Source organism: Parus major, chromosome 1, assembly GCF_001522545.3.
Source record: "Parus major isolate Abel chromosome 1, Parus_major1.1, whole genome shotgun sequence".
Classification (NCBI taxonomy): Eukaryota; Metazoa; Chordata; class Aves; order Passeriformes; family Paridae; genus Parus; species Parus major.
The window spans coordinates 67,996,585-68,018,385 of record NC_031768.1 but is presented as its reverse complement, the minus strand read 5'-3'; the positions used below and the strand labels follow the sequence as shown (position 1 = coordinate 68,018,385).

Here is a 21,801-nt window from a genome sequence, read left to right as displayed (position 1 = left end):
TTTTAGAAGAAAATTGGATCTGTTGCCATACAGAAAAGGAGTGAGCAAGACACGGTTATTAAGTGGTGGCAGCTGGGTAAAACTCTCGCATTTAACTGTTCTTGCAGTGGAGTTGCATAAGTGCCAGGTGACATCTCTGTGCTCATCTCCTTGTGGGCTGGTACGAGCAGTAGGGAGAGCTGTGTGAGGCTGCTCATGGGGAAGAGATGAGGTGCCCAGATACTTCAGTTCGGTGCTTTGGCAGTATTTTCTGAGCCACAGTTTCTGGATTTTCCTGCTGGCGCAGGGGGATCTGTGAGCTGCAGCTTCCTGGCAGGATTCTGGGAACAGCACCAAACCCCCGACAGGCAGTGAGCAGGTTTTGCGCTCTGAGTCAGAAGCAGGCTGAGTGGATGCAGCCTTCAAAGCATGCATCCAAGATGGGGAAGGGGATCTGTGCAAGGAGAATATTTCCACTGTGAGGCTCAGAGCCTGGGGGGACCCTCTCCTGCCAACACTCTCGGTGAGTCTGTGGGTCAGCTGCTGGTTTTCATGCAATCGCAGGAGAAGGGGGATTGCTGCCTTTCACCACTGCTACCCTGAGCCAGCTCATCCTTCTAGCTATTTCTGTCTATGCTTATCTATAGCATCATCCCCCTTGTGCTTGTGTACCTGCCAAGCATTCAAAACAGGAGCTGCTGTGGCAGCCTCTTTCCTTCTCTCCAGCCTGGAGGATTAACTACTGGATTGCCTTTTTTTTCTTTTTTTTTTTTTTTTTTTTTTTTTTTTTAATTGTTTTTCTGCATCAAGAATTCACGGTGGGAAAGCTAAGCTGGAAAAATGCTTTCAGGAGTGGGTGGCCAGATTGGCAGATCTCTACTTGTTCTTAGCCCCTAGAGAAGTCCTGCAGCCTGACCCTTGCTGGGCTCACTCTGGGCATCTGTGCTCTTTTTGAAAGCGATGGTTTCTTGGAGTGACATGTGGTCTCAGGTAAAAACAGACAAAGTTTGGATGCGAGAGAGAAGATCTGGATCTGACTTGCCCACAAGGGGACCCAGAACAGAAAACTGAATGCTTGGGTGAGTTCACAGCAGCCAGCTTATCCAGCGCAGAACACTGTGTTCTGCTTTATTATAGACTGAGTTATCCAAGGTAAAAGTAGCAGTATTGGAAATCCTAATATCTTTACACTATCTGTGTACTCATTGCTGCTATATATGTTGTTTTGTTTACTTTGGGCTGTGAAGTAGACTGCTCTCTGTTTAGTCCATCTCACTGTGACTTGTGACTTTACTCTCCACTGGGAATTTCAGTGCTTGTATCTGGAGTTGTGCAAATACTTGCAGATGTGCAAAAAATCCTGCTTTAGTGTCTCTGTTACAGCACTGGTTTAACTCATTAAATTTCACTCAGATTTGAAAATTGGCATTAAAGCATGTTTTCTACTACCTCACTGTATGACTTCACAGGCAAAAAAGCATAAATAAATTTGTAACATACTGCTTCTGATCCTTAAATACAGGGTGCAGACATAATAAAAGTTTCAATGGACCTTCCCAAAGTTGCTTTGTTGGAGAGATGTGAAAAGAGATTGAATAATCTGAATTTTCTTCTTTTTAATAATCAGGTTTTAAACACAGAATTTCAGTGTGAGGCTGTCAGGGCTTCTCAGATGCTTCTATCCTTACACTGACTGAAACTGTAATTGTAACATTTGAAATGAGACCTGGGTTCAGACACCCTATATCTACATTTCTTTGTTAAATCTGTAATTAAATATGAGTTCCTATGGCAATATGTACAGTGGAAGTTGTTTTGATAAGAAAGAAGCATTGCAGTATGTGGACTATCTAAATATCTAAATTGATGCATTTTTGTAATTGTGTTTATAAAATACCTCTGTGCTGTAGGCAACCACTGAATTCATTTACAAAATGCACCTTTGAAAACAAAAATAGTTCTTCACACTTCCACAACAGCATAAATATATTTGTAGGTGGTTACAAGGGATTAAGCATCAGGGCTGAGATGTCCTGTGAATGGCTAAGAGTAGGACTCAATGATCCTTGTGGGTCCCTTCCAACCTCTGTGATTCTGTGTAATTCTGCTGGCTGTAGTCTGGATAATACTTCTGGACAGAGGTATTTGGCCAGCATTTTGGCTTAGTTTCTTACTGGCATGTGAAGTTAAACCTGGCAAGTCCAAGGAAGAATGTGTTTTACCCTGTCTGTTAAAAATTATCCACTTTTACTTCTATGAGTCAGGCAGGTCTCAATATACCTCAATATATTATATATAATGTTATAATATATTATACCTTAATATATCTCAATATGTTAGGAGGTTTTCAAATCCATAAGTAACAAAGTTCTACTTTTTTCTCAATCCATAAGTACTAATAACCAGTGCTTGCACAGCCCTTGTCACAAGTTGGTGAGGAAATCCTTCACAAATGGGATTGCTGCCATGGCACCGTTGCGTGCATTGAGGAATGACAGCACAGGAGGTGGGAGGAATTTTGTCTCATTTTCAGCACCTAAAGTTAAATTGGTCATTTAGGCTCAACACCACAGGGTGAGGTGAGCAGTTCATCACACTCTGGAGCATCTTTGTTTTCTTTGAGAAACACAGTTAAATAGCTTAATTCTCCTGCTGCGTTCCAGGCTCTTGTTGCCTGGATTCGAAAGGCTGGGTTTCTTTGCTTCTAATGCTGTGTCTTGGAGACAACTAATTATTTCCCTCTGAGAAAGAACATATTTCAGTTTTGAGGACAGCTTATGGAGAAGGCTGACACAGGAGGAGTTAAAGGTGACGCCACACCAGGTCTGGCTCCCCGCATTGTAAATATCCTCCAGTGCTGTCCCACTAGCAAGGTCACCAAAAGCACCCCCATGCCCATGCCTTGCTCCAAGACATGCAGCACCCACTTCATGCAGCTAAATGCTGCTCTGGTGAGCTGCAACACAGACCTCACTTTGTAGTGGGCAATTTTCAATGGAGAAAATAATCAATTGCCACGTGGCACGTTGAGATGTGGGCAAAGGGCTTCTTAGCGTCTGGATGTGACCAGGTGGGAGCTTTGGGAACAAGAGACCTGTCCATGGTGTGGGTGTCTCCGGCAGGATAGATGCTGTCCTGTTGGCCAGGGAAGTGCTCACCTGCAGAGCTGGGTGAGATGCATTTCAGGCAGCCGACAGATGGAGCAGATCTGTCCTGAGGTGACTTGCACAAGGTCACTCAGCAGGTGGGTACTAAAGCTGGATACAAAAACCAGGCCCATGTGCTGCTCCTTAGGACACGCCACCTCCACAGCAACCACACAACCTGGGTTAAACACTGCTGTCTTCATGCCCCACATGAAGTGGATCTGGGTGGGGAATGCTTAGGAATGAGGCTACACACAGATTTGAAAGCAGCCATGCCTACAGGATGACAGGAAAAAATTTGGGAAAAAAAGGTTATTTCCCTAGATTTTGCAAAACATCATAGCTAAGATCCTGTTGTGCAGCAAAGGCAGCAGGTGCCTGGCACTCTGAGTGGTCATGGTGCCCTTAACCAATCCTTTTCAAGCTACTAAACCACACAACATTTGTGAGCACTGCTGCAGTGTGCTCCTTTGCGTTCCAGTTCCTATGGAAACATGCTGTAAGAATGTCTAAAATAAGTGCAGTGCTTTGAAACTATTATTATTTTGATCTTTCCTTCCTCCCCGCCCACCCCCAAATCTCCTCTATCACCTTTCTGGCTGAATTTTTAATACACTAAAAAGATTGTTGTCATTATCTGGAAGAGTGTGCTACCCTGCTTAGCCATGTGTCTGCATCCTGGGATCTGATGGATGCCAGGTTCTGATATTGAGATCAGCTCCCTTCCCCCATCCTCCCTGCACAGTGGGGTGGCAAGTTGGTGCATATGTTGAACATACATATAGATATATACATCAACAAGCTTATTTCCAGCTCTCTTTAGGATCCAGGATGTAGTGCTAGCTGGGAGGGAGTGCAAAAGGTCACCCAGTCCAGCTGCCCATCAATGCAGAGCCCTCTGCATTGCTCAGTGCAGGAGATGGTTGTGAGCCAGATGGGGACATCCTGCAGGTCCCCTCTTCCCCATCAGTGCTGTAGCAGGCTATGGGCTGTTTGGGTCAGCTCCTGCAAAGGAATTCACTTGTTCTCCCCAAAAGTGTGCTCATGCTGGTGACTGAAAACAGGGCTGTGTATTTAAAGTGCTTTTCCCCTGTGTTCCTCTGGTTTCCTTCCAAAGCTTTCAGCTCCCTTAGAGCAGCAGTCCTCCTGACCTTAGTAATGTCTAAGATTTTCAAACAGCCATGTCCCATTTTCAAAAACTGCTTTTGATGAGTGAGCTAAAGCTAGAGCTAAATCCTATAAAGGGCTAAAAAGCCTTATTTAAAGCTAGGTACTAATTTTTGCTCATTTTTAGGCTTCTGGCCTCTTGCTGTTCTGTTCCTCAAAACCCAGTGCTAAATGCCAGGAGAAGAGCTGGAGGTGCATGTTTGGCATTCAAGGGGGAAGCAGGCACTTAAATTTGGAAAAGCAATTCAGGAATTTTTGGGCAGTGCCAAAACCCTTTGACACCCCTGTATGCTGGATACATATATATCCAAGAAGCATCTGCATTCCCAGAGCATTTTCTGGGGAACTACACACCCTTTTTTTCTGACCCCAAGACTGGAGGCAACGATAAAACCAGGTTTGAAATAAAAGGGAGTTGAGACTTGAGCATTATTTTTTATGACTCCACAGCCTAGACAAAATAAATTGTAAAGAGTTACGATGATTTGGATCTAGCTAACATCATGCTTTAAAATTAAACCAAGTCTTAGCCATTTAGAAGTGTAGGCATCTGTTTGGATCCTGTTCCAAATCACCAGGCCAAATTTTGCTCACAGGGTTCCTTCCTGCCAGTGAGCAGCTGCTGTGTGATTATGCATCCTGATTTATGCTGCTCAGTGCTTAGGCTCTGCATGATTTTTTGTGTTTGTGGTAACTGTAGTGGCAACACCAGATCTGTTTTATTTTGGTGCAACACTGAAGTCCAGTAGAAAAAAAATATGAGTCTAATTTTAATAGACAGAATAAAACTTTATAGACTATTTTCAGGGTTGCCATAGGGTTGCCATAATTTTGGGGTTAAACCACACAATAACTGAGCAGTCAAATTAAAATTAAAATGCTGGTTAAAAAAAAAAAGAAGTTGTGAAGCTTGGTATTTGCATTGCATTTCATATCTGCAAAGGTCCTTCCTTACTTGAATGACAAGCACTAGGCCCAGCACTGAAGTGAATACCAAGAGAGATGAGAATCATGAACTATGGAATAAGGAACCATAAAGAATAATTGCTCTGTTTTAATGTGAATAGGAAGGGCTGAGATGCTTTTTTGTGAGGGCTCTATTTGAACTGCTTTGGAGCTGGGCCACTGTAGATGTAACCTTTCTAACCCAATTGATAAGTTCATGTGTATACACAGTATGAAGGTCATTCACATTTATTCTGAGTAGCCCAGAAAAGAATGCAGTAAGACTTCAAAATATTTTGCATTTCGACCCTTTCGTTGTGGCTGAATTCTCTCTCCCCTACTTCCTTATTCATCTATGCATTTGATGCTGGAAAAAGCCCCCCAAAAAATGAATGGAGAACTGATAAATGTGCATGGATAGCTGATAAATGAAACACTAAACAGCTGCACTTGTGAGACAGCAAGAGGCAGTTAGAGATGCCCTCCAGGTATGAGGGATAGGATCTATGAAATAGGGAATTACGACACCTTTACTACATCATTGCAAATTTGTTTAGCAGTCATGAGAATTTAGGAATTATCTTCTATTTGAGAAGGGCAATATTGCAATGATTTAAAAGAATTATTCTGGCATATGTTACTAGATAGTATTAAATCCTGGCTGTAGTAAAGTAATAGTTAAACTCTCTTAAGAAAAAAAATTTAAGTTATTGTGAAGGTAATGGGCTCATTAGGAATGTACATGTAGTTCAATGAAGGAAAATCAGAGAATATAGAAGTGACTTTTAAAAGTGACATTATTAATTTTGACCTTGTATTGATATAGTTTGTAGAAACACAAATTGGTTTGTGTTGGAAGGAACCCTAAAGACCAGATTGAAGGTGTTCCTGCCTATGAGTTGGAACTACCATCGCCTCCTATTCTTGCCTACCGCACCAAATAAATTTAAATAAAGTAATATCAGACATAAATAAAGTGGCATCAATGGTAATGACAGATGGTCATACTTTAAATTGGGATTTAATGTCCATTGTGTTCCCCAGGAATTCCCATTAAGTCTGGTTTGTGAGTACAAAAATCAATTGTATTTGAAGGTAGTATTGGACTAGGAGGCATTGTAAGCTCTGCTGAGAACAAAGAGAATTTTTTAGCTGGGGAACTAGAAATACTGGATTTTCTATCTGTAAGACTCAGATAAGACAAATGTAAACACACAGATCTGTGTGATATGAAAGTATGAGAGCAGTAGCGCTAGGAAGGAGAAGAGGTTCAAGTGTAATGTGGTGTCTCCTAGTACTGGATGGGGGTTAAGTACGTCCTTGACCGTGCCAGACTGGGCATGACACTAGCTTATGGCACAGCTCATTCAAGACCCTTGGGCAGGGAGCAGCCAAAACCCTTGTTTTTTGCTGGCACTGAAGGCTCAGTGAAGGGCAGTGGCTGGCCTGTCAGCACAGTCAGCTGCCACATGTACCCACGGCAGCTCTCCCTGTTCTGCACTTAACACCCATCCCAGTGCTCAGTCTTAGCTGCTGCTAGTGGAAAATGGAGATAGAAATGGAATTAAGCATAAGGGAAGTGTGTGGGCAGCCATGGAATGCAGGGGGCAGAAGGGTACCACCGTGGAGTCCTGTTAGGAAAGATCAGGAAAGGGGAACTTCCCCTTCACAGAGCCACCCTCACTAAACACGAGTCTCTTAGGCCACGTTAGTTAAACTGTGTAAGCTGAGGGACAGCAATCAATACAGGTTTTGATGTTGGAATTAATTTTTACCAATCAATGCACTTTGCCTAATCAAACATCTATGTGCCTTCAAGGATTAATGCTTCTGTATTTAATTTGTCTACCACAGGATAGATTAAAATAATTTCTTCTTTAACTTTGATTCTCAGTTTGTTTTCTCTTGGTTAAAACAGGATATATGTTTTGTTGTCTCAGAAAATGCTTTTTGCTCATATCTAACGTATGTCTTTCTGTGAACCCTTTCCCAGCCACAGAGAGCACTGGTTTTCAGAGATGCCCTGGAGAATTACATTGTAGCACATCACTGTGTTTGAAATTCCAGATTTCTTAAGGTGAGCATACAGCCTACTCTCTTCTCAACCACATAAGGTGCTTCTTTTTTATAGCAGAAGGATGAAGTGCTTAAAGTGAAGAGTTTATATTAACAGAGCACTAAACTGACCATTAGGAGGTCATCAGTGGTTCTCTCTTTTACTTACCTGTCCAATGGCCTGGGACAAAGATTTTTCCTCTCGTGTCTTCCACATGACTTTGGATTTTCCCCACTCCTTTTTAATTCATCCTACTTTAACTTTTTGCAGTGGTGTCCATTTCTTACTGCGTGTTTGTATAAAGCCTACAGATCTGTGTCTGCCTGTGAGCAGCTGAAAATGAGGGCCTGTTTGGGGATGACAAGACAGTAGAAGACACGTGTCTCAAGGGGTTGAACATAGTAAGTAGCTGAGACAAGAAATTATTTTTTTTTCAGCTGGGACTAAAATTCCCAGCCTGTCTCAAGAAGGAAACTTTGATTTCTACCAGCAGAAGTACACTGGATGTAGTTGACAGGAATTCAGCTCCAGAGGATTGCAGTTGTTAAGAAATACCTGTTTTGCTGAACTGTGGTTCTTTATGTTAATAGAATACATAATTTGCCATTGATCCCTCAGAAAAAGTGGTTTTCTCATATGCAGAGTTTGAGTGTTGCTTCAGACGTCCCTGGGAAGAAAATGTAGTTTTGGACCCACACTGTCTGGGCTTTGCCCCCTGCAGCAGGTCCATGTCCCCAAGCTGAGATTAGGACACTTCTTTTGAAAATCTCCCCAAGCCTGCTTCTCTGATGAATGGCTGAGAGCAGCTGCAGTGTAAAGAGATTTGAGGAGTGCAAGAAGGAGACAGGGACATCGCTCTCCAGACTGGAGAGGCTGTGAGGAGCCATGGTGACAATTTTTACCTACTTTTGCTTTTCTCTGCCTCTACAAATGGTGTATCAGGATTTGTTGGATTGTGCTAGATGTTTTCTGAGCCCCGTGAATGTTTTGGTAAGCATTATTATTGCATGCTTCCATGCAGGCAGAAACTATGGAAGAAGCCACTGCATGAAAGTATCTTCAATCAGATTTCAGTGATTTCCTCAAGTCCAGTTGATAAAGCTAAGCCCCAATTACCCTTCGATCTCCAAAGCACCTATCAACCTCTCTGCTTATGCCCAAACCAAGTACTTCAAAGAGTTAAAAAAACCTAAATGTTATATCCTATGACCTGTTTCCTTCCCCAAGGTATTTCATTCTAGGACAAGTTGAGTGAAGGGGAGAGATTAGCAAGTTTTTGTTGTTTTGATTGCACACATATTTGGATCAAACTGTTGTAACATTTTTCATGAGACCTGCAAATTGCTTTCTTAAAGTAAATTTAATCCCTTTGAGCATATTGTGCACTTTATAGCTCTTAAATGATGCTTAGACTACAAGTTCTGTCACTGTTCATGAAAAGTAGGTTGTCTTAATTTGTAAGATCATGAGAATCTTTTAAGCCCACTGGCTCTCATTGCAGTCAATGGGATATTTTTCCTTTGTATTCCAGCTGGAAGAAGACAAGCTCTATTGCCACTGGGGAATGTACCTTTAACTGTCCTGCATCCTGCTTGAGTAATTGATGCATTCTGCACTAAGCTGTGACATTTTCATTTTCACAGCTGTCTATTAATTCTGACACAGAATAATTAAAAAGGAGAAAGAAGCACAAGGAAAACATCTCATAGAAGACGGTCACAGAAGCTGTGTATGTAAAAATGGATGCAGACAATAGGGTGGACCACAACTATAAATAAAGAGCTATATATACAACATATATATGTTTTATATATATTATAAGAGCTATAAATAAAATCCAAGGAAGTCCAGAAGCTCTATTTCCAATTATGCATGTACAGTGTCTTTAAGTGAGTGCTGCAATACCCTCATCAAAGTATTGCTTGGTACTTTTAAATACAGAACTTGGAGTTCTGGGCTGACATAGTAAAGCAGCATCACTAGCCTGCTTTCCACTGTAAGATTGAATAAATATGGCACAGTATGTTTTTCTAAAATGACTTTTTAAAACACCATCTACATTGATAACATACAGTGGTGCCTTACCATATCAGCACAGGGAAATTAAAGAATAACAAAGGAAAAAGACAAAAAAAAAAAAGGCAGTGCATTTTGAAGGACTGTAAAGGAAGAAAACTGAAATTTAAGTGTTAGCTGCCAAGAAACATTCCTTGTTGTCTTTGGGAGAACAGCAAGCACTTTACACTGTCTTCTTCCCTGGTGTTTCACTTTTTATACCAATACAAAACCACAGCAATGTGTTTTTAATCTTTCACTTCTCTCTATTGCACCTTGTCTTCTTATAGGTTTCCAGAGAAGATGGGATTCAAAAACTCTGATAGGGGAACAGATCAGATAAATCTGTGTGGGTTTTCATCTGATTTGTACTGAAATGACACTATGTGCAGTGCTGTGGCAAAGACACGAGATACAATTAAGACTACACAGCCCTCAGGAAGTATTAAGATTTAATAACAAGGCTGAAGCCTGATGTGCCATTCCCAGCCCTGTTTACATTATGGCATTTGGATGCTGTTGTAAGTGTGCTTCAAAATGAGTCTTTGCTTGGTTATGCAAATTGTTCTTGTACCAAGGAACCACTATGTGCTGCAAAATTAAAACTGGGAGGAAAAATATCCGCTGTGGGGATAACATGCAATAAATCCGCTGAAGCTGCTGGCTCTGGTGAGGTAATGTCTTGTCCCTCTATGGGTGGAACATTTCTCTATTGAATCATTACAGCTTTGCTCAGAAACATCCTACTGCTTGAACTGCTGTGGGAAGAACAGTAATGTCAAGCAGATATCAGGTTTTCCCAATAGGAGCATCCTGCTGGGAAATGGGCTGCACTGGTGTGATGGTGTAAAAAGCTCAGCTGTGGCAGCTCTCTGTAATTGCTATTCCCTTCTGATTCCTTTGCTGAATGTACAAAAGTGCTTCTCACAAACATGCCTGAGAACAAAATCCTTGACTTGTCACCAGTGTAATACTCTGCATGCTAAGCTCGGGTTTCTGACAAGCTCGCCTTCATCGTCTCTTGCAATCACTATTTGATATTGAGTCTGTCATCTCCTGTTATGGCGCCCAAGCCTGACACTGAGAACAAATGCTTCTGTTTCAACTGGTGATGTTTAATTTTTCATGGTGAGTGCAGTTTAGTGCCTCCCCAGGTAGGAGGCTCTGCTGCTAATTACCAAGGAAATGTTTTCTGCCTGCACAGGACACATGTGCACTCTGCATCTTGGTTCTGTTAAGCAGCTGAGCTGGGTGGGATCAGTGGTGGCGGCTGCTGGCTGCACCGACAGCCTCTTACTAACATTGCTGCTTGAAGAAAGACCTCAGTTTTCTCTTGTAGCCCACACAGCTGCAAAAGAAAGTCTGTTTTATGGGGACACTGTTGAAGGAGGTGTGTAGTCCTGCTTGAAAACTGGTAAGCATCACTCCCCAGAGAGGTGTGCTGTGTTTGTGTGGTAGGAACAAAGGGCAGGCTGGGTTTGGTTCTTCCATGTATAGTGGTAAGGAGCTTGGTCTAAATAATTTTTTGTAATTGACTTGTAGACCTATAGCAGAAAACATCTCAGATCTTCAATAGTGGGTTTAAATTTTTGTGGATTTTGGAGGGTTTGTTTGTTTATTTTTGTTTTGTTTTGGCTTTTTTTTTTGGTATATAGTTTAAAATAATTGCCATTTAAGATTTATTTTCTATGACTGTGTTGAAAAGATTGAAAGGTAAGGCTTATCTTACTTTCTATCTTATCTTACTTTTTTAATGTGCTTATATCAAGGCAATTGAATAACATAGCAGTTACTATATTCCATTTAAAAACTATAAATATGGAGTGTTCTGGGGTTTGCTTAAAAGGGGTTGTTTTGAATGTATACTTACTTCCTACATAATTTCCTAAGCTGTTGTTTACCCCCACCATTCATTTTTCAGTAGTGAGTCACACAGAATTCTGCTCTTCTCTTTGATCCTGCATTGTTTGCCAGGAGGATTTTCAGTAGCAGTCTACTGTACTCAGGGTAGAGCATGTAAGTGGAGGAATTAGAAATGCCCCATCATGGGTTTTTTGTGTCTGATTGTGCTGAAGAGAGGTGGCTTATGTAAGAAATAAAAGACAGTGAAACCTCTCCTATGATCAAGCAAAATAAAAAGTTGTATGTTATGTGGACTGGACCCTCTACCACCATAGAAGAAGCTGCTGCAGTGCTTGGACCTGCCTGGGCTGCTCCAGTACTTTCCTCTTAGGGAACTCTTGTTTCAGCCCAAGGGAGTCAGCAAATAGAGGTGGCACTGGCAAAAACTGGCTGAAAGTTTGCTTTCCAGGGTGTGCAGCTGCTGTTCCCATATCCTTATTTCCCCAACCAGAGCAGGGCTCTGTGGTTCTGTGCCTGTGGAGATTTCTTAGTGGCTGTGAGCTATGTATGGGGTGTAGGTTTGACTTTCTGGGAGCTCTCTTGACAAGTCTCACCCCACAGGGAATCAAGGAGGAGCAAGGAGATCTTTGGCAGAGACTTGGCTGGGATGATGAGCCCCACAATGATGCTTTGAGAAGGGGCTGCATGCAGGGCTCTTTTCCTCCATGTGCGTTATGGCACACTGACTACAGAGCAGATCCTGGGAGAAGATTGAGGTACACATGCCTTTCCATAGAGGGTCTAAGATTTTTAGAGCTGCTGTAACTAAATTTAAGAGATTTTTAGTTTGGAAAATAGAAGTTTAACCTTAGGGCTTGACTCAAGGGCTGGCATAGCTCACATAATAAATCCATAAACTATAGCAAACCCTAAAGCTGGCCCTGAGCATGGTTAGGATGTACAGCAAATCAAGCCCTTAAGGACTTATATGAGGCCCTAAAGGACTTAGAGAACTGCCAGTCCTTGAGACACAGAACTGTGCCCCCACTGCAGGAGGCAGGTATATGCTTGAAGAGCCCTGTCTCTCAATGCTCAAGAGGAAGGATTATGAGCACTCAAGAAAATGTTTAGTAGAAACGTTTAGTAGAAATACAAAGTGTTGCATGGTGTGCTGCTGCTGACACCTGGGTTGCTCAGGACTTCTTGGATCATATTCCTCTTGAACACTGGTGTTAATTTCACTTTGACAGCACTTGGATGTCTGTACTTCTATTCCAGGTCATACCATGGGTTTCTAAACCGAGAGAACCTCTTTCTCCACTGAATTACAGGGACTTTAACAAAGTCTTGCAATATTTCACATTACTGTGGAAGAGTGGAAAACTTCTATTCCAAATAAAAGCACAAGAATTTTATTAAAGGTAATTGGAGTAGCTCAATATATTTGACTTTCTGAAGAGTTACTTATGAGGTATTTTAGTGTGAAGTTGGGGTTTGTGACTGGGTAGTATAAAATTGAGCTGTGTTGTGTACACTTGAAAAGGATAATACAAATTCTAGCTAAATGGAAACCTTCTTCTAGGAGCAGTGAGAATTTAGCATTTCCTTTCAGATTTTGATGGTGGATGAGCTAAAGGAGCAGTCTACAATTTCTTTATCTTCACAAATTTTGACCTAATCTGCTTTCTTAAATAAATGAAAAAAGCCAGCTGAAAGCTTAGTTGTGCAAGTGAATGGCTATGACACTTGACCTTTTTCCACCAGGGCAGTGGTAACTCGAGTAGATCTTGCAGTTTTCTGCAAGTCCTGCAGATTTTGGTGTGGTCCCTCCTACAGACACCAGTGTCACAACTTTCACTGAAGATAGAAGCCAATGGTCTAGTGCTCATGGTGAAGAAATCAAAAATATGATTAACAGACAGCCAAAGAGAGAGTGAATCCAACCATGACACAAAGTGTGGTATTAAAAATTTGTAAAATCTAATTTTTTAAGCTAGACTCTGATTATCACAGTTTTCTTTTAGGATGGTGACATGCCAAAACAAGAGGGCCTTTGAACTCTTGGGAGGTTTCCTCTGCACACATGGAGGATAGAAACTTCTGTCTTTTAAGTGAAAGCTTTCGTTCTTATTTAATCTTGTACCTCCTGGAGCAGAAAAGTCCTTTAAGAAAAACACGAATATAACATTCAGCAATTTGTTATTGCTCTTTGGGGATGTTTTAATTCCCCCCCCCAGAACTGGTTTTGCTCATCTCCTTTGTGTTCAGTGAACATTAGTGAGCTGTACTTATTAGTCTTCATCTCCTACTTCAGGTCAGCAGAGTGTTGAGTCCTTATTTTGGGCTATACCCACCTTTGCCCTGGGATAAGGGCAAAAAAAAGTAGTTTGATATCTGTGTTAGACCTCATTATTCAATGTGTTTTTATACATGAGGGTGGAAATACTGTTTTCAAATCAGTATGTGTTGAGGTTTTTGCTGCAGATGTTTTGTTCAGAAAGTGACCAGCCTCACTGATGTGTGTTCTGGAACTGGAACTCTTTGTTTTTAGGAGTACATTTTATTATTGAGATGTAAAGCACACACCACATACTTCAGCAGAGCTAAGCAGCCTGTGTGCTAGGGAAACACTTCCAGCAATAAACCTGAGCTGAATAAATTCCTGTTTCCTGTAGCTGGGGAATATCCATATGTCACTGAGGAATTCCGCCAGCTCACATGTCGAAGTTCTATGTTTAATGTTGAAATTTAGTTTTAGAAGGGATTTACTAAATCATTGCTGCTATAGATGGGGAAACACGTAAGTAAACAGAGATTAATTGATTCTGGAGAACTGAGCTCCTTGCTTAGAAGAGTGCCTGGATGGGATCCTGTAATGGATGTCTGGGTGTCAGGGTAAAATATTGATGATTATTTCCATGGTACAGGTCACTGGAATGAATGAAATTATATCTTACAGACAAAAATTGATTTGCATTAATTTCTGTTTGGGATGCACAATTAATAAGAGAGCTATTTATCAGAAGATACAATACTCTGTCTCTTTGTATTTACTGTAATATTTTGTTTAATCAATTTCTACAGTGTTTTACCTGGGATCTTTTAGAGAATTAGAAAATTACTTTCATAAATGCGCAAGAATGAGCAAACAATAAAAAAAAAGTCACCACCTCATCTGATCTCATCTGATACCTTATTTAAAGTGGCAAACCACCAGGAATTCAGAATTAGTAACACTTCACAGCTAATACTGGCTTGTTAAAGATTTCTGATGCTAGAGCATCCTACTGTATTACATAGCTATGAACTGAAATTTCAGTGTCAGCTTGTAAGTAATCCAAATTTGTCTATCTATATGTCGCTGTTTTTGAAGTAAGAAAGGCAAAAAGACCAGGATCTTTTAATATGAATACACAGAAAGATCATTAGGTTTATTCTCTTTTAAAAGCATTCAATATTTCACATCTCCTGCCAGCCCAGCTGGGACTTTTTAAATACACATATTTTCAGAAGCTGACCAACATGTTTCTGGTGTGGTGTTTGGTTTATTTTTTTTCTTTTTCTTTTTTTTTTTTTTTCCTCAAAAATGCTGATGGGCCAAATTCATCTTAAGTCTGGATGAATTTTTAATTTTATAGAACGTTCAAAAATATTTTGAAACTGGACCAGGATACCCCTGCAGGTTCAAAATAAAAGAATATAGTTTTGTTTAGGATTTTGGAGAGGTTAAAATAGGGTAATTATTATACCAAAAAATACAAGTAGAAGGAAAAATCAAGCAATATTTTTTGCGCTATTAAAATATTTTATTCTCCCAAATACTACAGTAAAATATTATTTCTTGAACATTTTCATATCAAAGTCATTTGCTTCTTAACTTGTGTGTCACAAAAAAAAGATTCTGTCCCCAGAATTAGAAATAACAAAGACTCAGTCCATTGGGACTCCGATTTTGACACTGATTTTTATGTGGAAGACAGACTGGGATCACTGTGAGGGGTGTTCTCATGAAGCTTGTGACAATTATAATAAGTATGAGATAATGATAGATGAATATGGAAACATACAGATGGCAGCTGGTGGTCCATAAAAGATGCAGGAAGCCAAATCCAATTTGTTGTATTGGTTCAGACAGGTTTATTGTCTATCAGTGTACTTTGTGGAGTGCATTGAGAGTGTCTGGTTGCTCTGTGTTCCTTCCCTGTATTCTGTTTGGACTTGTTCTGCTAGCAATAGCTTATTTTTAAAATATGCTTCTTATTGGCTATGTATTTCTGTCATTCAGTTTTGGGCCACGTCACGTTTCCTCCTCTGACTAATGAACCTGTCTTCTCGGCCTGTCTTCTCCCCTTCTTGAAATGAAACAGCCATTAGTGCTTTTAGGGGTTCAAACCCACCTAGGTACCACATGGTCTGCTTTCCATGGGTTTGGAATGGGTTGCCGTGGGAGATGCTGCCCTGGGGCCAATGCTGAGGGTCCCAGCAGTACAGGGACAGCGCAGAAACACATGGGATCCTGTTTGATGAAAATAATTGTGTGGATAGAATTGGAAATCAAAATCCATTCTCTTTGCCAGCTGGTTCAGGTTCGTACCTGCTATGCCAGAGCACGCCACTGTCACTCCAGCTAGCTTGTTTTCAAATGTGAGGGATATTTTGGGACCAGTGGTTTTCCATTTGTACTCTGTTTGCTGGAGAACCTCAGCTCTGCTGCTGCCATTTTGCTGCCAGCAGCTCATTTCAGACACAGGATCTGGTATGGATTAGAATTGATTAACATTTCTATAGTGCTGCTTCTTCATGTGGAGCTGAGTGCCATTGTAGCCACTTGACAGCTGGCAATTTACATCCTGGAAGGGTAAAAGGTCTTGTCCTGAGTAATCAAAGGGATGACAGTGACTGTTCTGCTCATGTGCAATGGTGGTACCTAAGGGTCCTGAAGGAGGGGTTCTGTGCAAAGTACAGAGTCCAGTGTCCCTGTGCTGAGGGTCTCGGGACACCCTGCAAGGCAGAGAGGAGGAATGGAGACACAGCTCTGGCTTTGTACATCTGGGTCAATATCTGCTGTATCAGAGCAGCTTCTGGAAAAAAAGTGTGTAAAGAAAACAAAATGTACCTTGGACATCCATCCTCTTCTAGCAACTTAGCTGTCATTTGAATAATGGAAAGGTGTGAGCTCCTGGAATGAAGCATTTGTAGTGAAAGCAGTGATCCAGCAATGGAGTTTGTCATCTGGTTTTGAAAAGACTGATGACAATATTTGATAGATTTCTTCCTAATTTCTTTCTTTGTTTGTATTTCTGATATCTGCAAAAAAACCAACAAAACTCTTTGAGGAAATCCCATAAGGAAAAAGAAAATGTAAGGTGCACACACAGAAATCATTCAAGCTTGACTTGTACTTGCTTTTGTTTCATCAGGAGTGTTCAAAGTCACTTGAAAGATTTTTACTTTTCGTGTACTCAATTTCTTTATCCAAAAAATATTGGAAATGTCCTATCATTTCTCCTATCTCTGGAATCTTTCAGAGTGCACAGATATGACTACCCAGCATTTTCTTTCTATCCTTAATTGAAAGCCTGGAAAGTTTTGATCATTAATAAGCATATCTTTTCTTCCAGCTATTTACATGGCATCCCTACAAGATAGAGATTAGCATTGCTGAAAAACAGTTTTAACCCATTTAATCAAAATTACTTCTTTCCCTCAAGCAGAAGTCACTTTTATGGTTGCCATCATTCCTCTTACTCCTCACTCATCAAGGTCTTTCAAATAATACTGCAGACAAGGACTGATTTCTAAAAAAAATGCATCAGCCTGTTCTTTGAGACACTCTCTATGCATTATAAAGAAGGAAAGAGTTCTAGGGGGCTAGTCAAGTACTCCATGTGTCTTGGTTTACAGGCATATCTTCTTCTACTTTGTTGTTCAGAGCACCCTGAGTGCTCACAGCTGGTCTTATGTGGCCTCGGTTCCTGGAAGGCTGTTGCCACCACAGCACTCAGGAGTGGCTGCACACGTGCTTTGGACATGGCACATCCATCCCGGATTTCAGAGTGGCTGTGGGGAGCCATTAATTCCATCCCATAACGGTTCAGGCTCTGTATCACCACTAGTCAAACCTGATCAAGTGCCCATTCTCCCTGCTCCAGCTCTACTGCCTCCAGGGGCTGTGGGCCCAGGCCAGGTGGGGCACGCTTCCATCTCCATCTGAGCTCTCTCTTCCTTTTCCAAGGCAGCTGCTCCAGTTGTGAGCAGCAGTGCTCTGTGCTGCTCATGCAGGCTCCTCAGATCCCATAGATCCCAACTCAGCTGCCAGAGTCTGAGCTGGCAGCTATCCTACTGCTGATTGCTGCTTCTGAGCCACTGCACTGTGTGCCTAAATAAAACACTTTTGAAAGTACTTTGCACTTAGATGACATGTCAGTTTTGCTGCAGTTAGCTAGTGTTATTTGTCAGGCTGGGGTGAGTTCTGGCATATTGCATTTGACTCTTCTTCGTATAGGGTATTGCAATACCATTAACAACATTTACAAACGCTGTCTGCTGTTTGGGCAGAAATGAAAGTGCTGTGATGAGTCTGATCTGGGTGGCAATCAGGGAATCATGAAATGATGCTCAGTTTAAAGGACTTGCAAATTCATCTGGGAAGCATCTTTGCAGGTGAATGGAATAGCAGCCCATTCGCTTAAATTGGGTTTGGGGATAAGTAGAGGTTCTGGTAAGATTCAAATGCAATTACATCAATCATTCAGAATGTAGTAGTTTCCAATACCAAATATTCTCCTCAGTACTGCCCTTGCAAGTAGATAGAGGGAAAAAATCAGCCTAAGGGAATGCCCACATTTTCTTAGAAAATGAGACCACTTATTTTGCACAGGCATCTGTGTTTTGTGTGTGTGCATTTGTAATCCATTACTTGCAGAGCCAGCAGAAGCTAAAATCTGCTGTGGACCTACACTGTGCTAGTCCTTTTTTGGCTGACTGACTATCCAGGTGAATATATTTTACATCCCCCTTGTATTATAAATATGTCAACTATAAAGTATATAGGAGGCAGCGCCCATAGATAAGATTGTAAAATAGTTTTCATTACACAGTTTCCTGGATTTAGGTGCTAGAACTTAGTCAAACATTTGCCTTTCTAGATGAGAAATACGCATGGCTGGTGTCCAAAGATGACAACCTGATTTTAGAGGTGTTACAGATTCTAAATGATATGTCTTAGATCTGATACTAAACAATATTTTTGAGAGAGGAAAGTGGAAAAAGAAATGTTAACATTTAAAGTGATTTTTAAGATGCTTCACTGGGAAGGTGGGAATCATATGAAACTTTGAACCTGATGGCCTGATCATGTTTGCACAGCAGGGGTTTCAGTGTGCTACAAACTTTGGGGAAATGATATTAGTGATCATTTGAAAAGCAGCTGATGTTTGTACATGGCACAAATCCTACGAGCCCTGCTGTCAGTCTCCATGGGAGTCAGGTGTGCTTGCAAAGTCAGTCGAGTTTTATACTTGGCCGCCTGATCCAGTGCACCGCTCCAAACTATCTCAGAAGGCTTTCCAACAATTTCAGGGGATGCGAGGTCATGGCAAGCAGACCCTTTTCTTGTAGCAGCTCGAGCCCTTGTGCTCCCTGTTGGCTGTAGGGGATGAATGTCCTTAAACTAAATAAACTCAGCTCCATATAGGGAGTTCAGAAGAGCCTTTGAAGATTGGTGCCCTGTCGTCTCAGTGGGGATGTCAGAGCCCTGGAAACTTTTCTGTGGAAAAGCCTCCAAGCAGGCATGCTCCAGCCTCCTGTCCAAGTCTGCTGACACTGCAGGTGCTTACACAGATCCATGTAACCCCACTGCAGGGAAACTATTAAAGTTGCGCAGTGGAGCACTCAAAGCCAAATACAAGTCAAGAATAAGGTTAAAGACACAGTTTTACTCCCCCCATCCCCTTCCCACCCGGTATTCATTCTGTTACTTTGCAGTTGCCTCACTGCAGCACTTTTTTTTCCCTGGGAAAGCACAAGTAGGTTGGAGAAGAGTGCCCAGGGGAAGCAGAGACACTACTCGTGCTAGAGGCACTGTGCAAGAAGCTGTGCTGTCCCCAGGGACTGCCCTCGGGATGCACGGGGAGCGGTGCCACATGTCTGTTTTAAGGAGAAGGGAGCAAGTGGAGTGCTGCACCTCCAGAGAGGGCAAGGACTCCCAGCCTGACTGCAGAGCCTGGGTGGCTGCTGCTCTTGTGGGAACAGGGGCTGAGAGGAGGTCTCTGTGAGCAGTTGAGGGCTGGCTGGCAATGTTAGCAGAAACAAATCACAAAGAGGCGTGCAGGGCTCGAACCTGATTGATTTCTTGCTGGGAAGGTACATCATGTGCTTCTAGCTGGAGGGGGTTACTCAAAATTAATTGGTGTGTGGGTTGGGGGGGCCCTTACCTGTGCTGGCAGAGTTTATTCTGCAAAAATCTGAGGACTGTGGCATGGGGCAGGATGGCTGCTGGTGGGGATGGAGCATGGTCTGCATGTCTCTTCCTGACCAGCCTTGCCACCTGTGCCCTGTGCCAAGAGCTGATGTGCATGTCATGCACCTGGGCCAAGACTTACCTGTGCACCTGCAGACTGTGGAGATTGCTTTATGTATGTCTGGCAGGGAGGACTCACTGTTTGGCTCAGTTTATTATAACAGTGTCTGGCTCCTCTTTTCATTACAGACATGTGAGTGGAAACATTTGGAGAATACAGTACAGACTTCCTCCCAGCTAGCCCTGGGGGGGGAGATCAGGTGGTATTTGCTTCCTTCAGGGATGGGTTTTCCTGCCCCTTATTTACTGGGGCTTATTTCCTATGAGATCTGTGAGAGGGCTGGGCCTTCCCATGGCTGATGCCACAGATCTGCTCGAGGTCCCCAGCTGCAGAGCTGCATCAGCGCGTTAATAATAAATTAGTTAATGGGTGTCTGAGGAGAGTCCAGAAGTAGCTTATGAACAGTTAACCTGAACATTTCTGCATCACAGCCAGTGTGGTTTAAACCTGCCTTCTGCCCCTTCTGACACTTGATGTGCTGGTGCACCATCCATCTTTCTCCTGGTCATCTCTCCTCAGGCATCAATGTGCAGGGTGCCGTGTGTGACCTGAGGACTTGCTCCAGGAGCAGCAGCTGAAGTAATGAAGGGCACATCAGCTGTGTTTCTTCCTTTCACATGGAGTGCATGCTGCCTCTCTGGACCAAATGAGGGGATTTGCTGCTGAGAAGCAAATCTCGAAGTGCAGGTGGCTGCTGACACTGCTGGACTCTTTAAGCAGCGCTTGCTTTTGACTCACTGAGGTCAACAATTGTGCTGCTAAAAACAATAGGGAGTTAAACGCTGCAGATGTATTTCCAGAGTCTGTTTCATATCATACAGATTGCCTATCTGTATGGGATGCTTAACATTGGCTCTAGCAGAACTTATCCTCTGCATCAGATAGACACTGAGTATCCTTTAGGAAGCCTAAGCTAGAGGAAGAGACATTGCTTATGTTTAATGAGGCCAGCTAGCCTAAAGCAATCCACCTGGCTACAAAAACAAGTTCTATGGGATGCTGCTTTTGCTCTCTTCAAATATTTGGTGGAAAGCTGAAGCATTCTAATGCCTGTCTTAGTCTCTGGGTGTACAAACCACAGGGTAGAACAAAACAGGTGTTTTTTGCTTTTCTTTTTATATTTATATCCTTGAATTTATATCCTTGTTTTAAAAAGAACATCAAAAACTGAAGAAGGTGCAGAAAGGAATCATGGAAATAAGAGAACGCAGTTACAGGCACTGAACACCTCAAAGAAAGACTGAGAGGTGGCTTGATGTCATGTATAAACTTGGCCACAAAGGGATAGTGAGAGTAAAAAACTGGTGAAGAAAGGACTGTCAAGGACTAATAGTTGAAAGCTGATACCATTGAAATTCCAACTCGAAGTAAGTCACCACTTCTATGGCTCTATAAAGGAACAAACGAATGAAATTTAATAACTCCTCATATACAGAGGTCAGACCAGATAATTGGTTCATTCCTCTGGGCTTAAGTTCTGTGAATCCAAGAAATGATGTACCTCCTGTGGCTTCACCAAGGAAAAAATATGTATTAACTAGCAAACATGTTTCCTCAACTGTGAACCAATTTGAAGATGTTTTCTATGATCTAAATGTGGTTTCAGAGTGTCAGAATTTTAGAGGCATTTTTGCTTCAATTTTTGGTAAAGTTATGTTGAGACCAATTATCTCTGAATTATTACTATGTACAATTTGGCAAGCATGCATTGATTTAAAATGGATTTAAGAAAGTCTTTGGAAAATAATATGAACGAAGAATCTTTTAAAAAGCTAATGTTTCCGAACTGAGCAGTATTTTATCCTTTGAGAAATGAAACAAATTATTTTGCTTTCAGACCAGTATAAATTAGGAGCAATTAAACTAAAGTCAGCAGAATGACATTTGTCAGATTGGGTGTAAGCAAGTTTGAGTTGCAGGCCACCAATAAGGAACACTGTAAAATGTTCTCCTTGAGGGTTTTCTGATTCAGCTGTTTATTAAGACTGCTTAAATTTTCATAATGTATAACTTACCTGATAAATTTGAG

At 41.7% G+C, this 21,801-nt stretch overlaps 1 protein-coding gene across 3 annotated transcripts in view; it reads left to right on the top strand.

Moving 5' to 3' along the window:
• Positions 1-21,801, top strand: part of MTUS2 (microtubule associated scaffold protein 2) — a 256,121-nt gene that overhangs the window by 19,101 nt on the left and 215,219 nt on the right. For 2 of the 3 annotated variants that reach the window (XM_015627033.3, XM_015627016.3), the window contains exon 1: positions 177-502. The exons of the other annotated variant lie outside the window; for it this stretch is intronic. The gene's annotated coding sequence lies outside the window, so the exon portion shown is untranslated. Of the gene's footprint in view, positions 1-176; positions 503-21,801 lie in introns of those variants that run through there. 3 annotated transcript variants of the gene reach the window in all.